General features: G+C 42.9%; 1 protein-coding gene across 1 annotated transcript in view; it reads left to right on the forward strand.

The window, feature by feature from the left end:
• Window positions 1-18,815, forward strand: part of LOC120021256 (solute carrier family 12 member 2-like) — a 90,710-nt gene that overhangs the window by 9,946 nt on the left and 61,949 nt on the right. The gene's annotated exons all lie outside the window — the stretch shown is intronic.

Raw genomic sequence — 18,815 nt, forward strand, 5'->3', positions numbered from 1 at the left:
TGCAGGAGGAAATGGGTACAAAAGTATCTATATCCACAGTAAAACGAGTCCTATATCGACAACCTGAGAGGCCGCTCAGCAAGGAAGAAGCCACTGCTCCAAAGCCAGACTACGGTTTGCAACTGTACATTGGGACAAAGATTGTACTTTTTGGAGAAATGTCCTCTGGTCTGATGAAACAAAAATGCAACTGTTTGGCCATAATGACCATCGTTATGTTTGGAGGAAAAAGGGGGATGCTTGCAAGCCGAAGAACACCATCCCAATCGTGAAGCACGGGGGTGGCTACATCATGTGGTGGTGCTTTGCTGCAGGAGGGACTGGTGCATTTCACAAAATAGATGGCATCATGAGGGAGGAAAATTGTGTATATATTGAAGCGCCATCTCAAGACATCAGTCAGGAGATTTGGTCGCAAATGTGTCTTCCAAATGGACAATGACCCCAAGCATACTTCCAAAGTTGTGGCAAAACAGCTTAAAGACAACAAAGTCAAGGTATTAGAGTGGCCATCACAACGCCCTGACCTCAATTCCATAAAAAATGTGTGGGCAGAACTGAAAAGTGTGTTACAAGGAGGCCTACGAACCTGACTGTTACACCAGCTCTTTCAGGAGGAATGGGCCAAAATTCACCCAACTTATTGTGGAAAGCTTGTGGAAGGCTACCCGAAAAGTTTGACCCAAGTTAAACAATTTGAAGGCAATGCTACCAAATACTAATTGAGTGCATGTACACTTCTGACCCACTGGGAATGTGATGAAAGAAATTAAAAGCTGAAATACATAATTCTCATTATTCTGACATTTCACATTCTTAAGATAAAGTGGTGATCCTAACTGACCTAAAACAGTCAATTTTTACTAGGATTAAATGTCAGAAATGGTGAAAAACTGAGTTTTTAAAATGTTTTTGGCTCAGGTGTATGTAAACTTCCGACTTCAACTGTATTCACCAGCCCTCTGGTTGACCTATTTCCAAGAAACTTTCCCTGTCTCCCAGTGTGTGTGCAGGTCTCTTGGAGCCAAGAGGATAGAAAGAAAACATCTTTGATCTCGCCGCTCATCTATCTGTTCTGATGTACGCCATCTGATGTACACTACTCATACTTAGTCACTCAAATCATTGTTGCTTTGGTTACGCTATGCTGTAAGTTTTTTCTATTGGCATTTGTTATTGGCTTGAAGAAATATTACTTGGCTTTTGATGTGGTCGGTCAAGACACACCCACTTCCAGCTTTGATGTTAGACAACTTCTAATATTACTTTCTCAAATAGTTAATTTAGAGTACCTTAAGACAGGATTATCTGACATTTTGACACTGATTGTTTAAAATGTATATTATTTTAATGTCTAGTAGCCTTTTGGTTTAGCTGAGTACAGATGCAGTCTTTCACACTTTACCATGACAAAGCAATCCCAGGCACACTGGCTAGTGTCCACAATGTCAGCCCTTTCATTTGGTCAGCAAATCTACGGAAATCCTTCTCTATCTGAAACACGCCCCATATAATACCACAAACATAGCTCTCAATTACAGAGCATTACCGCTAAGCATTGACACCATTCCCCTGGCATGCGCCTGGCATTGAGATGGCATGCCAGCCCTGAGCTTTCCTTATCGTTCTGTTCAACTTATTGGAAGATGAAAGAAAAACAACGGAAGGCCGCATGCCATGTTGACATTCCAGGGTCTGTTATGTCTCAGACATCATGGTAAGGAGGCGGGGGCCATTCCAGACGGACACACGGGAGGACGCTCAAGTTTAACTGTCTTGGCCTCCATATCTCCAGATGTGATTTTTTCCCACATTCCATCAATGTCCTCTCAATCCCTACATTTTGGGTAATATTTTTTTCTGTCATGTTCTTGTGGTGTCCGTTCTAACTGCAGGTATGGGTGGAGACTGTCCCCATGTGCTTTTTGGAACTGTACGCCTTACGGCTTGTATGTAGAGTACACAGTTATGATCTTCATAAGACATGTGGAACAGTATATTTAGCATGATGAACTCATAAAGCAACAACCCGCAACATGTTAGCTTTGACTGTGTCCTTTGTGGGAAATTGTGTGCCATGCTCTTGTGACCCAGTATATAATAGACTACATGAGGAGGTATGGTTAATTCATACCCAGACTGAAAATCTATGCTAGTCAGTTTCCTACTATAGTAGTGCAACCTCCCCTCCTTAGTTTCCACTATTGGTTTATACTGATCGATCTGCGGTCGTCTCCTTTTCCCAGCTTTGATATGTGTCCCAGCAGCACAACACATTACCATAGACATTTTGACATCCTGTTTTGAATGTATGAACACATCCCTCTTTCCTCCCTTTCTTGAAGTAGGTTAATGACTGATCTATATGTGATTGAATAAGTGAAGGAAGGTGTCCATCCTATACTGATTTCACCAATCCAACTCTTTCCAGATGTGCATTTACTTCAAAAAAGCGAGGACGCGTTTTCTACTATTCCAAACAGGGCCTTAGTCAGCATATTGTTGAACTTGTCACCATTTTTGTCCTTGCGGCATCAGTTGAACATGTGGTATTTTTGGCCAAATGCCTGCATTTGTACATCGGCAGTTGTCAGTAACCGGACACTGGTAAAATGTACTTTAACGCGTCGTATTTTGCTTTGACTAGGCCTGTAAATATTGACATTTTTCTGCATGTATGCACAGAAGGCTTAAGCCGAAGCTTAGCGTTTTCTGTTTCATAGACTAGAGGTAGACCGATTTTTAATCGGCATGGCCGATTTCAAGTTCATAACAATCGGTAATCGGCCTTTTTGGACGCCGACTATGGCCGATTTACATTGCAATCCACGAGGAGACTGCATGACAGGCTGACCACCTGTTACGCGGGTGCAGCATCAAAAGGACCTTGTGGCTTCAATGAGCCAAGGTAAGTTGCTAGCTAGCATTAAACTTATCTTATAAAAAAAACAATCAAACTACACATGGTTGATATTACTAGGTTAACTAGCTTGTCCTGCGTTGCATATAATCAATGCGGTGCCTGTTCATTTATCGTCGAATCACAGCCTACTTCAACTTCGCCAAACGGGTGATGAATTAACAAAAGCGCATTTACGGAAAAAGCACTTACGTTGCACAAATGTACCTAACCATAAACACCAATACACAAAATAAATACACAAGTATATTTTTTAAAACGTGCATATGTAGTTACAATAAATGCATGTTAGCAGGCCATATTAACTAGGGAAATTGTGTCACTTCTCTTGCGCTCTGTGCAAGCAGAGTCAGGGTGTATGCAGCAGGTTGGGCCGCCTGGCTCGTTGCGAACTATGTAAAGACCATAATTAATTTGCCCGATTTTATATTTTACATAATTATGACAACATTGAAGGTTGTGCAATGTAACAGCAATATTTAGACTTAATGTTGCCAGCCGTTTGATAAAATATGGAACGGTTCTGTATTTCACTGAAAGAATAAACGTTTTGTTTTTGCAATGATAGTTTCCGGTTTTGACCATATTAATGACCTAAGGCTCGTATTTATGTGTTTATTATAATTAAGTCTATGCTTTCATAGAGCAGTCGGACTGAGCGGTGGTAGGCAGCAGCAGGCTCGTAAGCATTCAAACAGCACTTTACTGCATTTGCCAGCAGCTCTTGGCAATGCTTGAAGCACAGCGCTGTTTATGACTTCAAGCCTATCAACTCCCGTGATTAGGCTGGCAATACTAAAATGCCTATAAGAACATCCAATAGTCAAAGGTATATGAAATACAAGTGATATAGAGTGTCCTATAATAACTACAACCTAAAACTTCTTAACTGGGAATATTGAAGACTCATGTTAAAAGGAACCACCAGCTTTCATATGTTCTGAGCAAGGAACTTAAACGTTAGCTCTTTTACATGGCACATACTGCACTGTTACTTTCTTCTCCAACACTGTTTTTGCATTATTTAAACCAAATTGAACATGTTTATTTGAGACTCAATTGATTTTATTTATGTATTATATTAAGTTAAAATAAGTGTTCATTCAGTATTGTTGTAACTGTCATATATATATATATATATATATATGATTAATTATTGGAGGGCCAAAAAAAGAAGATGCCGATATTAAAATAGGACAATTTTTTTTTATATATATATATATATATATGTACAGTGGGGAGAACAAGTATTTGAAACACTGCCGATTTTGCAGGTTTTCCTACTTACAAAGCATGTAGAGGTCTGTAATATTTATCATAGGTACACTTCAACTGTGAGAGACGGAATCTAAAACAAAAATCCAGAAAATCACATTGTATGATTTTTAAGTAATTCATTTGCATTTTATTGCATGACATAAGTATTTGATACATCAGAAAAGCCGAACTTAATATTTGGTACAGAAACCTTTGTTTGCAATTACAGAGATCATACGTTTCCTGTAGTTCTTGACCAGGTTTGCACACACTGCAGCAGGGATTTTGGCCCACTCCTCCATACAGACCTTCTCCAGATCCTTCAGGTTTTGGGGCTGTCGCTGGGCAATACGGACTTTCATCTCCTTCCAAAGATTTTCTATTGGGTTCAGGTCTGGAGACTGGCTAGGCCACTCCAGGACCTTGTTCTCCCCACTGTATGTGTATATGTGTGTGTGTGTGTGTGTGCGTGTATACATGCATGCATAAAAATCGGCCAATTGTAATCGGTATCGCCTTTTTTTGGTCCTCCAATAATCGGTATCGGCATTGAAAAATCATAATCGGTCGACCTCTATAGACTTTAGAAAATTAAAATAAGCCCAACCCCTCCTATGCTCCTACCCATCGATTGGTATCAAGAGAGCGACACGGTGTCCAGACAGCCAAGGTTTTAATGAAAAGTAGCATCCTATTAGTCCAATGCCATGTAGTTGGAAGAGCAGCCCTATTGTATGCAGATGGACTATATTAAACTTATTTTACCATCTTAGAATTACTTGTAATTGATACTCATAGTATGACATAATTGTCCACATGCCTTATGTTCTAGTCAATTAACATCACTGATTCCTGACCCTTTTTGCTCTATTTTATTTCCTTCGCTGTGTGCCACAGAGGAGGCTTTCAAATTCAGTCAGTTCGTGCCTGTCGCTTCAAAGTCCAGGTCTCACTACTACCATTTGAAATGTTTTTCCCTTTTATCAGTAGAGCCTGTTAAGGTTTGAAAACGCGAAATGGACATTCCAGTGTAGCCAATCAATCTGTGCCCGTGGACTTGCACAGAAATCAGTCAACCAATTAGCCATCGTTAGTGTTGCTAAAAGGGGACTTGTCAAGTGATAGACTGCAAAGTTACCTGACCATTGCTAGGCACACAGGCTCCGTTCCACACACAAACTCATTGAAAATGTATAAAAAGGGGCATCATTCTGCATTTGTAATGTGGCACTGCTTTGCTGCCACCCATTTTTTTGGTGGGGTAGATTGTAGCCTTTACTGTGTTCTTATTGGGCCTTGAACCCATTACCCAGCAGTAGCAGCAATAGCCGCATGCGACTTGTTATATTGAACAGCCAGAGTGGAAACCCTGACAGGGCAGATTTATTCAGTGCCGGGCGGCCAAGCGGAAGTGGATTGTGGTGTTATATATTGACGTCTTCCTATTGCCACTACAGTGCGGGGCTCAAAGTTGACGAGAGCCCAAACAGGCCAGCTGACTTCCAACTATAGTATGAGTCCGTACTGTGTGGCTTCTTGGCCTTAGTAGTGGGGGACCAGGCATGGAGTAGACATGTCTATGTCCCAGTTAGATGTTTTAATGAAATTTGAACACGTGGCCCAGACAAAAGAACTCCGTTTACAGTAAGTACGCCTTTGGTATTGGCTAACCTTTGTCAATTTTAAAGCCTTTGGATGCAATGACCTTATTGCTCTGATTACAACTTCTTGAGTGTTTCTATGAAGTTCAAGTTGTGTACGAAGTCTGCAAAATGCCCATGCCATCACTCTGTTACAATACAATTACAATCATGTCAGCATGTGGCTTTTGTTCTCATACATTCTTTGGATGGTGATGCTGTGTGCCGATACTTTTGTGTTCCCTTTGGCTCATGTTAGACGCTGACCAATCCCTTTGGCAGTTAGTAAATGTAGTGTGAAGTCTTGACCCCCTTCCTCTCTCTTTAAGAAGTGGCCAAATTTAATAGAGCGTTGCTGACAGACCTGTGACCCCCCTTAGACATTGTTGAGCTTTTTTCGGGGAATTCCCAGTTATGCGTTTCCATGCACGCAACTTGGAAGCCCTTGGTGGTGTGACACCCTGCTCTTTAAAAAAAAAAAAAAAACATTTATTGTATGCTATTCTGAATGATTGGATACTCCCTTATTTGACATGATCAGTCTAATGAAATTACATGGCCTTTTTAAGTGCAACGATTTTGGTCGCATTAGGCTTGGGCAGTATACCGGGGTATTTGGGGATGGTTTTTCAATACCATTTGAAACTGTTTTTGGAAGTTTTTCAATAAATTGTCATATTTTTAGCTACTTTAAGTAAATGCCTGCAGTCAACTTGTGCAATACTTTAGACCGAGCAGATCGCATTCTTCATTTCACCTGTCACATTATTTAACATTATGAAGCTTATCGTAGTTCCCCAGAACAGTTGAGCCAGTCACGTGTTTGTAAAAAGCACAACAGGAGAAAGCGGGAGCATGTGAGTCCAGCTGTGTATTGAAAGTCAAGTTTTTTTATTTATTTATTTCTTCCAATAGATGGGCAGCTACAGTTTCCTTTCACAGGAAATCCATTAGTGCAACACATTCATCAGAAATTGCTTCATTTTCATCAGATGGCAACAGAAGTTCACCGCTATTTGGCTGGCAACCACACAAGTAAATGAGCTTAGCCTTTTCATCTCTTTTTTGGCAACAACAATGCACGGCCATCATGTTTCTAATGTAGATCACAGAAGGGATGTTGCCAGCTACATTTCCTAATGTTTTGCTTAAGGTTAATCTTGCATTTTGCAGATAAAAGTAGGCTGGCTACACCAAGAAAAGTAACCGTGAAAGTAGCTACAGATCAGTCTGTGTGCTGAAATTACATTAAGAAAGAAGCATTTTAGATCAACGTTTATAAAACGCAGAATGATATTTCTTATGCATATTTTTCCCTGCGTATAAAAAATAATTTTGCTCTGTTTAACTTGCTAGTTAAGTAAGTAGTGTTCTCACCATACCAACATTTGAGTAATGATACGATACCAGGCCAAGTATCACGATATCGAGTAGTATTGTGATACTAAGGGGGAAAAATTCAGTGGCCTAGCATCTTGTTCGTCCCGTCCCCCGGACGCTTGTTCACGTTTTCTAAACGTAATGCACTTGTGCTACACTAAAACCTGTCACTGATAGTCACACTTCTACTCAATACAACACATATTGAATTTAACTTTACACTGTTCACTATATAATAGAATACTGCATCGAATTTGCTCATATTTGCAAAGGCCAACATGGAATGGGAGGAAGGAATATACATGCATAGCTGCATGGCATTGTGCCAGTAAGGGGAAAACACTGCATGAAACCTACTCTTCAGTTAAAGCCTTGACACTCTCCCTCTCTCCCACAAACACACACTGCTCCCGACTTAAATGTTAGGCCCCAAACAGAATGTAAGGAGCACCAGAAAGAGATGTTTGATATACACTAAACAAAAATATAAACACAACATGTAAAGTGTTGGTTTCATGAGCAAAAAAAAAATCCCAGAAGTGTTCCATAGGCACAAAAAGCTTGTCTCTCAAATTTTGTGAACAAATTTGTTTACGTCCCTGTTAGTGACAGGTGTGGCATATCAAGAAGCTGATTAAACAGCATGAGCATTACACAGGTGAACCTTGTGCTGGGGACAATAAGGCCACTTTCAAATTTGAAAGTTTTAGGACCTCCCGAGAGGTCTGAGGTGCTAGAGGCATCACACAGACCCGGGTTTGATCCCGGGCGGTATCACAACCGGCCATGATCAGGAGTCCCATAGGACTGCGCACAAATTGGTCCAGTGTCGTCCGGATTAGGGGATGGTTTGGCCGGGGGGGGCTTTACTTGGATCATCACGCTCTAGTGACTCCTTGTGGCGGGCCGGGCGCCTGCAGGCTGACCTCGGTCGTCAGGTGAAAGGTGTTTCCTCCGACACATTGATGCGGCTGGCTTCGGGATTAAGTGAGCAGGTGTTAAGATGCGTGGCTTGGCGGGTCATGTTTCGGAGGACGCATGACTTGACCTTCGCCTTCCGAGCCCGTTGGGGAGTTACAGCGAGGAGACGATCGAAATTGGGGAGAAAGGGGGTGTAAAAAAAGTGACTTTTTTTTCTTCACAAAACACAATGCCGCAGATGTTTTTAAGGGGGTGCGCAATTCGCATGCTAACTGCAGGAATGTCCACCAGAGCTGTTGCCAGAGAATTTTATATTCATTTCTCTACCATAAGCTGCCTCCAATGTTGTTTTAGAGATTTTGGCAGGATGTCCATCTGGCCTCACAACCGCAGACCACGTGTAACCATGACAGCCCAGGACATCCACATTCAGCTTTATCACCTGTGGGATCATCTGACGGCCATGTGAAATCCATAGATTAGGGCCTAATGAATTGATTTCCTTATATGAACTGTAACTCAGTGAAATCTTTGAAATTGTTGCATTTTATATTTTTGTTCAGTATAGTTAGACCTAGATGAATCCTACCATGGGCTGTTGTAGTGACCGTATTACTGCCACACCAGCAGTCATGAGTCATAACTGCAGTAAAATTCCATGTGACTGAGTCACGGGAATCTCCTCTTATGCACTCTGGACATGAGTTGGATGTACCCAACTCCCTAACAATCATCAGGTCGCTAATGGCCTGGTACTCGGGGCTCTCTTGTCCTTCTAAAGGTGGCCACATGCTTCCCAACTGAAAGAGTTTGGTTATGATGACATTTTGTGACATTTTTCAAAATTTGGGAGTTTGGTTAGGGTTTTGTCGGCTGTTCGGGCACTAGTCATTTTTTCTTCCTCCGTGATTGGTCAACTGTAGGGGTGACGTGAGTTTCTGCTTCTTGTCGATTCGGTGTGGATTCAACATGGCGAACGACAACTTTGAGCATCGATTGACCGAGGCGGTACAAAAGTACCTTTACCAGTACGATTCTAGCCATGCATTATATAAAGAGCAGCATGTAAATGCCAATTCGTGGAGGGAGAAGCTGGGGTCTGACCCAACCACTTGTGAAAAGGCGGAGTAGGGTTTGCAACAAGTTCGTCAAGGAAAAGAAACAAGGTCTGCAGTGGAGTTGCGGTTGGAAAGGCTACTCCAGAAATGTTGCTGCTGGCATGAGAAGCATGTAAGACTGAAAGCAACGTGCCGTCTTCACGAAAGGATGGGGTACGTTGTATTTTCTATATTTGTCGACAAAAAGAGTAGTCATGTTTTGCTAACAATAGTTAGCCAGCTAGAGATAGCTACTTGGCTGGCTAGTGTCTAGCTAGCTTAGCAGCATACTTGTGCAAGCCAACCAACTCAACTTTTGATCAAACATTTTGTCATAGAAAGAAAATCATAAGCTTTCCACATTGGTAAGACAAGTCAAAGTTTGGTAGCAAGGTCCAGCTAGTGTAAATGTTGCGAACGTTTGAGCGGAGTTGAGTAGCTAACGTTAGGCCAGGTATACTCAACTCTGCTCAAACGTTTCAAATGGTGTAGTCTCGGTTAATGATATTTGATGTTCATTAATGTTTTGGATATGTGTACTAAATAGACCTCTACATTTTCTTTTCAAGGCACAAACACCAGTGAATGGAGACGGCACCTGGTTTTGTTCTCTGCGCCCCAGTACTGCCTGTTCACCGGCCCCAAGCACTACCTCTGCAGCCAGCCCATCTCCCGCACTGAGTTGCAGTGCAGAATTACAAACGATCTCAATGCAGGACCTGGGAAGCTCTATCTTGGGCCCACCTCCAAGACCTACTCCACTGGCTTGCTCCTCAGCGGCGCCACAGAGCAGCAACAGTAGTAGCAGGGGTTTGAGGAGAAGGGAGACCTACTTCACTGGCTTGCTCCTCAGCGGCGCCACAGAGCAGCAACAGTAGTAGCAGGGGTTTGAGGAGAAGGGAGACCTACTTCACTGGCTTGCTCCTCAGCGGCGCCACAGAGCAACAACAGTAGTAGCAGGGGTTTGAGGAGAACGGAGACCTACTCCACTGGCTTGCTCCTCAGCGGCGCCACAGAGCAGCAGGGGTTTGAGGAGAAGGGAGACCTACTCCACTGGCTTGCTCCTCAGCGGCGCCACAGAGCAGCAACAGTAGTAGCAGGGGTTTGAGGAGAAGGGAGACCTACTTCACTGGCTTGCTCCTCAGCGGCGCCACAGAGCAGCAACAGTAGTAGCAGGGGTTTGAGGAGAACGGAGACCTACTCCACTGGCTTGCTCCTCAGCGGCGCCACAGAGCAACAGGGGTTTGAGGAGAAGGGAGACCTACTCCACTGGCTTGCTCCTCAGCGATGCCACAGAGCAGTAGTAGCAGGGGTGTGAGAAGGGACAAAAGAGCTGCAGACTCAGTCCTAGACACATCACTAGTAAAGACATTGCAAATGTTTGAAGACATCTCAAAATCTGGAGAACGTCATGCACCAAGCCACCAGCTTGTCCCAGAGGTAAATAAACACAAATAATTTCAGACTTTACTCTGATCCCCTTTCCTCTCTTCTGTTTACTTTCTTCCTCACCATGCACACTGCTCTCCAGACACTTATAATTTCCCCCCTCTTTTCATACTCTCCACAGGGTCCTGGCAGCTACAGCTGATTTCATGGATGAACTCTTGACCAATCTCCGGGAGGAATTCGATCACCAGCTGCACGAGTTCGTGCATGATTTCAAGAAGACATGGACCCGAACGACTGGGACCACAGTGAAATGTTCTATTGTTTAGACATCTCAGGAGTCACACTAGACACTTTCATTTTATTCCATAGTTTTACTTTTATTTACATTTCTGTTCCTACCACACTGTTTTACTATTGTTCAGAAATATTTATCTACACTCTGACACTTGCATTGTATTCCATAGATACTTATTTACATGTCTGTTCTTAGCAGACACTTTTGTATTGTGGTTTACTTTCAGAAGCAAGAATAAAGGTTTATTTGTGTGCTGAAAAAGCTCTGTTGCCATTTCCTCATCTCAATACAATGTGTTTCAATGCATTCTATTTCAACATCAGGGACTGACAACATACAGAAGAGCTGTGTGACACAGAATTGACAGACTTTCTTATACTTGTGGTGTAGCTCAATCTAATCTAAATTACTGCGCACTGAGACGTCCCAGAATCCGGTTTCATTTTATTAACAAGATTGAAACTACTGGTTCACAGTGCGGACAAAGAACTGAGACTGCATACAAGAATCCTCCTCCTTGCAGCCATGATGCCGAATGCATTCTGACTCCGACAATGAGTGGTGGTAGGTCCAGCTACGCCCAAATTTATTGAGATTAGCACCTGTGAAGGAGCGGTAGCAAGAGAATGTCATAAATACATATATATATATATATACAGTACCAGTCAAAAGTTGTACATTGTAGAAAAATAGTGAAGAAATGAAAATGATGAAATAATACATATGGAATCATGTAGTAACCAAAAAAGTGTTAACTTCTTTTGGCTGCGATCGGTATGATAACAGCCAGTGAAAGTGCAGGGCGCCAAATTCAAACAGACATCTCATAATTAAAATTCCTCAAACATACAAGTATTTTATACCATTTTAAAGGTAATCTTGTTAATCCCACCACAGTGTCAGATTTCAAAAAGGCTTTACAGCGAAAGCGCCACAAACGATTATGTTAGGTCACCGCCAAATCACAGAAAAACACAGCCATTTTTCCAGCCAAAGAGAGGAGTCACAAAAAGCAGAAATAGAGATAAAATGAATCACTAACCTTTGATGATCTTCATCAGATGACACGCATAGGACTTCATGTTACACAATACATGTATGTTTTGTTCGGTGAAGTTCATATTTATATAAAAAAAATCTCAGTATACATTGGCGCGTTATGTTCAGTAGTTCCAAAAACATCCGGTGATTTTGCAGAGAGCCACATCAATTTACAGAAATACTCATTATAAATGTTGATGAAAATACAAGTGTTATACATGGAAATATAGATACACTTCTTCTTAATGCAACCGCTGTGTCAGATTTCAAAAAAGCTTTACGGAAAAAGATAACCATGCAATAATCTGAGTACGGCGCTCAGAGACCCATCAAGCCAAAAAGATATCCGCCATATTGTGCAGTCAACAGGAGTCAAATAACATAAATATTCACTTACCTTTGATGATCTTCATCAGAATGCACTCCCAGGAATCCCAGTTCCACAATAAATGTTTGATTTGTTCGATAATGTTTATCATTTATGTCCAAATAGCTACTTTTGTTAGCGCGTTTGGTAAACAAATCAAAACTCACGAGGCGTTGCAGACGAAATGTCAAAAAGTTCCGTTACCGTCCGTAGAAACATGTCAAACGATGTATAGAATCAATCTTTAGGATGTTTTTAACATAAATCTTCAATAATGTTCCAACCGGAGAATTCCTTTGTCTTCAGAAATGCGATGGAACAGAGCTCGCTCTCACGTGAATGCGCCAGACTGAGCTCGTGGCTCTCTGCCAGACCTCTGACTCATTCCCCTCTCATTTGCCCCCACTTCACAGTAGAAGCATCAGAAAAGGTTCTAAAGACTGTTGACATCTAGTGGAAGCCTTAGGAAGTGCAACATGACCAATATCCCACTGTATCTTCAATAGGGAATGAGTTGAAAAACGACCAACCTCAGATTTCCCACTTCCTGGTTGGATTTTTTCTCAGGTTTTTGCCTGCCATATGAGTTCTGTTATACTCACAGACATCATTCAAACAGTTTTAGAAACTAATATATATATGCATATATTAGCAACTGGGACTGAGGAGCAGGCAGTTTACTCTGGGCACCTTATTCATCCAAGCTACTCAATACTGCCCCCAGCCATAAGTTTAAACAAATCAAAATTTGAGATTCTTCAAAGTAGCCACCCTTTTACCCTGACAGCTTTGCACACTCTTGGCATTCTCTCAACCAGCTTCACCTGGAATGCTTTTCCAACAGTCTTGAAAGAGTTCCCACATATTGAGCACTTGTTGGCTGCTATTCCTTCACTTTGCGGTCCAACTCATCCCAAACTATCTCATGGGTTGATTGTGGAGGCCAGGTCATCTGATGCAGCACTCCATCACTCTCCTTCTTGGCCTGGAGGTGCGTTTTGGGCCATTGTCCTGTTGGAAAAATAAATGATAGTCCCACTAAGCGCAAGCAGATGGGATGGCTGCAGAATGCTGTGGTAGCCATGCTGATTAAGTGTGCCTTGAATTCACAAAGACACGGCGGTTGGAACCAAAAGTCTTACATTTAGACTCATCAGACAGAAAGACAGATTTCCTCCGGTCTAATGTCCATTGCTCGTGTTTTTAGGCTCAATGAAGTATCTTCTTCTTCTTGGTGTCCTTTGGTAGTGTTTTCTTTGCAGCGATTCGACCATGAAGGCCCGGTACACGCGTTCTCCTCTGAACAGTTGATGTGTCTGTTACTCGAACTCTGAAGCATTTATTTGGGCTAAAATCTGAGGTGCAGTTAACTCTAATGAATTTATACTCTGCAGCAGAGGTAACTCTGGGTCTTCCTTCCTGTGGCAGTCCTTATGAGAGTCAGTTTCATCATAGCGCTTGATGGTTTTTGCGACTACACTTGAAGAAACGTTTAAAGTTATTTTCCGCATTGACTGACCATGTCTTAAAGTAATGATGGACTGTCGTTTCTCTTTGCTTATTTGAGCTGTTCTTGCCATAATATGGACTTGGTCTTTTACCAAATAGGGCTATCTTCTGTATTCCACCCCTACCTTGTTACAACACAACTGACTGGCTCAAACACATTAAGGAAATAAATTCCACAAATTAACTTTTAACAAGGCACACCTGTTAATTGAAATGCATTCCAGGGGACTACTTAATGCAGCTGGTTGAGAGAATGCCAAGAGTTTGCAGAGCTGTCAATGCAAAGGGTGGCTACTTTGAAGAATATATATATAATTGTATTTTTTGGGGGGGGGGTTACTACATGATTCCATATGTGTTATTTCATAGTTTTGATATCTTCACTATTTTACATTTTACAATGTAGAAAAATAGTACAAATAAAGAAAAACCCTTGAATGAGTAGGTGTGTCCAATCTTTTGACTGGTATTGTAGTTTATCAACATGTTAAGCTAAACGTTCTCATCTGTTGTGTCAGGCTCATTGCTTAAAACATTTTTTTTTATGCTAGTGGTTGTAATAATTTGGGATTAATCGCATCCCACCACTGTGTTTGGAATATGTATTTCTCACACAGAATAGAATAGGTCAACTTTTATACTATGGGGGATTGTAGATTGACATAGACCTAATGCTTTTGCTGTTCGTTAGGCCTACTCATCTTGTTGGCTGACAAAGTAAATGTGGACAGTTCTTCCAATATCTTCAATATGCGCATCGGAATTGGAAAAGGATGCTCGTAGTTGTGTCCCCGATGTCTCTTCCCTTGTAGCCTGTGAGAAAGACCCGATCATGTGACAGAGCCATGTGAGTGAGAGGTGCTTCAGCATGCAGTGGGGAGAAGGGAATTATATTCAGCCCTAGGGCACAATGGCTACTGGCTGCAAAAGGCATACATTTTTTTTAGGGGGATTATGACCACACAAAGGGGATGCAGCTGGGAAATATGAGACATCAAGTGCTTGTCAAATTGTGAATGAGAGACTGATGACCGTCCCTGATCACTCTATTGAGTGATCAAAAGTGTTATTATTTTTCCTCTCTCAATTTTCGCCTAAAACGACACACCCTAATCTAACTGCCTGTAGCTCAGGACCTGAAGCAAGGATATGCATATTTGTGGTACCATTTGAAAGGGAACACTTTGAAGTTTGTGGAAATGTGAAATTGATGTAGGAGAATATAACATTAGATCTGGCAAAATATATTTTTGAAATGCAAGAGAAAGGCCATAATGTATTATTTGCAGTTTCTAATGTTAATATATATATGACAATTCACCACCTGTGGAGGAAACTCAAAACACTTCAGCTAGATCGCTATCTCGATATATAACACCTACTGCTAGTAGCCATGAATTAATCTAATCTAAAGTAAATGTAATGCCTTACACGCACTCATGAAAAGTACATGACTGAGCATAAATAACAGGGTTCTTTTTTGTACGTTGAACTCTAAAGTTGTGTCAAACTACTTCGGCTAACAGTAATGGATTTTAAGGATATCTTTCTTTGCCCTGTGTTTCACTTTCTCTGGGTCTCTGAGAATGATCAGATGTTACAGCATGAGTGCCTTAAATCTCCTGCAAAAAAACAAATCCATCCACTTAATTAGTTATTAATCTCCCATATTCAAACTCTCTGGGAATCGAACCCAGGGCGCTTAGTGTGTGGAACTGCAATGGCTTCCAAGATGGCGTAGCAGTCAGACGTGTGTTTTGTCTTGTCCTGTCCCGTGTAAATATTGTTTTTTTCCCTTGTTTTTTCCCCACATATATTTCGTAAAATACTTTTATCTCACTTTGCATCTATGGACTGAATATACTCTCATGCAACCCGCCTCACCCAATGTGGTAAGGATCTGCTATTTTTATACTTTAGAAATGGAACCCCCACCAGAAGCTAGCAAGCTAACTAGCTAGTAGTCAGTTAGCCACTGCTAGCGGTCTTCACTGTTAACTCGGACACCAGCAAGCCTCAGCTCGGTCAATACCTGCCAGTCTGCACAGCATGATATCAACCCAGAGCATATCGGACTGCTTTTTCTTTACCTCATCTCCGGATTCCTACCGCAAGCTCTGAACCTTTACACCGGATCATAGCAGCTAGCTAGCTGCTATCCGAGTGGCTACTCCTGGCTAACGTCGCTGTCCCAAAGCAAGCACCAGTTAGCCTTGAGCTAGCCTCGAGCTAGGCCCATCTCCCGGCTACTCGAAGAGGTCCACCAGCCAATTCTTGGGCTACAATACCTCTTTTGCCAATTGGAGGCCCATCTGCTTGCCCCGCTAGCTGTCTGAATCGCCGTGTCCCCAGCTCGCCTAGCGTAGTAGCGACTACTGAATCGGCTCCCTGACTCATCTATTGCTACTCATTGGACCCTATGATCGCTCGGCTACACATGCCTCTCCCTAATGTCAATATGCCTTGTCTATTGCTGTTTTGGTTAGTAATTATTGTCTTATTTAACTGAAGAGCCCCCAGCCCTGCCCAATATGCCTTAGATTGCCCTTTTGTTCCACCCTCCACCCATGCGGTGACCTCACCTGGCTTAACTGGTGCCTCTAGAGACAAAACCTCTCATCGTCACTCAATGCCTAGGTTTACCTCCACTGTACTCACATCCTACCATACCCTTGTGTGTACATTATGCCTTGAATCTATTCTTCCACGTACAGAAATCTGCTCCTTTTACTCTCTGTTCCGAACGCACTAGACGACCAGTTCTTATAGCCTTTAGCCGTACCCTTATCCTACTCCTCCTCTGTTCTTCTGGTAATGTAGAGGTTAACCCAGGCCATGCAGCACCAAGCTCCACTCCAATTCCCCAGGCGCTGTCATTTGTTGACTTCTGTATACGTAAAAGCCTTGGTTTCATGCATGTTAACATAAGAAGCCTCCTCCCTAAGTTTGTTTTATTCACTGCTTTTGCAAACTTCGCTAACCCTGATGTCCTAAGGGCCTCCCGGGTGGCGCAGTGGTCTAGGGCACTGCATCGCAGTGCTAACTGCGCCACCAGAGTCTCTGGGTTCGCGCCCAGGCTCTGTCGCAGCCGGCCGCGACCGGGAGGTCCGTGGGGCGACGCACAATTGGGCTAGCGTCGTCCGGGTTAGGGTGGGTTTGGCCGGTAGGGATATCCTTGTCTCATCGCGCTCCAGCGACTCCTGTGGCGGGCCGGGCGCAGTGCGCGCTAACCAAGGGGGCCAGGTGCACGGTGTTTCCTCCGACACATTGGTGCGGCTGGCTTCCGGGTTGGAGGCGCGCTGTGTTAAAGAAGCAGTGCGGCTAGGTTGGGTTGTGCTTCGGAGGACGCATGGCTTTCGACCTTCGTCTCTCCCGAGCCCGTACGGGAGTTGTAGCGATGAGACAAGATAATAATTACTAGCGATTGGATACCACGAAAATTGGGGAGAAAAGGGGATAACATTTATTTAAAAAAAAAATAAAAAAAACAAAAAAAAAAAACAAACCCTGATGTCCTAGCCGTGTCTGAATCCTGGCTTAGGAAGGCCACCAAAAATCCTGACATTTCCATCCCTAACTACAACATTTTCCGACAAGATACAACTGCAATTCCACCCCCTTCAGCAATCTACTGCAGAGAGAGCCTGCAGAGTTCTGTCATACTATCCAGGTCTGTGCCCAAACAATTCGAGCTTCTACTTTTAAAAATCCACCTTTCCAGAAACAAGTCTCTCACCATTGCCGCTTGTTATAGACCCCCCCCCCCCCCTCCCCCCACCTATTCCAAAAAGTTTTGGGACACTAAAGTCCATAGAGAATAAGGGAGCCTCCTCCTAGCTGCCCACTGCACTGAAGCTAGGAAAAACTGTCACCACCGATAAATCTACGATAATCAAGAATTTCAATAAGCATTTTTCTATGGCTGGCCATGCTTTCAACCTGGCTACCCCTACCCCGGCCAACAGCTCTGCACCATGTTCAGCAACTTGCCCAAGCAACCCCCCCCCCCCCCCCCCCCCCTTATGCATCAGCTGATGAGCTGATGTTCTGCAAGAGCTGCAAAATCTGGATCCCTGCAAGACAATCTGGACCCTCTCCTTCTAAAATTGTTCACAGCAATTGTTGCAACCCCTATTTACTAGCCTGTTCAACCTCTCTTTCGTATCGTCTGAGATACCCAAAGATTGGAAAGCTGCCGCGGTCATCCCCCTCTTCATAGGGGGAGACACTCTAGACCCAAACTGTTATAGACCTTTATCCATCCTGCCCTGCCTTTCTAAAATCTTTGAAAGCCAAGTTAACAAACAGATCACCAGCCATTTCGAATCCCACCGTACCTTCTCCACTATGCAATCTGGTTTCCGAGCTGGTCATGGGTGCACCTCAGCCACACTCAAGGTCGTAATTTATATCATAACCGCCATCGTTGAAAGACAGTACTGTGCAGCCGTCTTGGCCAAGGCTTTTGACTCTGTCAATCACCGCATTCTTATCGGCAGACTCAATAGCCTTGGTTTCTCAAATGACTGCCTTGACTGGTTCACCAACTACTTCTCAGATAGAGTTATGTGTGTCAAATCGGAGGGACTGTTGTCCGGACCTCTGGCAGTCTCTATGGGGGTGCCACAGGGTAAAATTTTCGGGCCGACTCTTTTCTCTGTATATATCAATGTCGCTCTTGCTGCTGGTGATTCTCTGATCCACCTCTACACAGACGACACCATTCTGTATACATCTGGCCCTTTGGACACTGTGTTAACACCCTCAAACGAGCTTCAATGCCATACAACACTCAACTGCTCATAAACACTAGTAAAACTAAATGCATGCTTTTCAACCGTTCGCTGCTCGCACCCGCCCACCCGACTAGCATCACTACTCTGGACGGTTCTGACTTAGAATATGTGAACAACTACAAATACCTAGGTGTCTGGCTAGACTGTAAACTCTAATTCCAGACTCATATTAAGCATCTCAAATCCAAAATAAAATCTAA

The sequence above is a fragment of the Salvelinus namaycush genome, chromosome 26, assembly GCF_016432855.1.
Source record: "Salvelinus namaycush isolate Seneca chromosome 26, SaNama_1.0, whole genome shotgun sequence".
Classification (NCBI taxonomy): domain Eukaryota; kingdom Metazoa; phylum Chordata; class Actinopteri; order Salmoniformes; family Salmonidae; genus Salvelinus; species Salvelinus namaycush.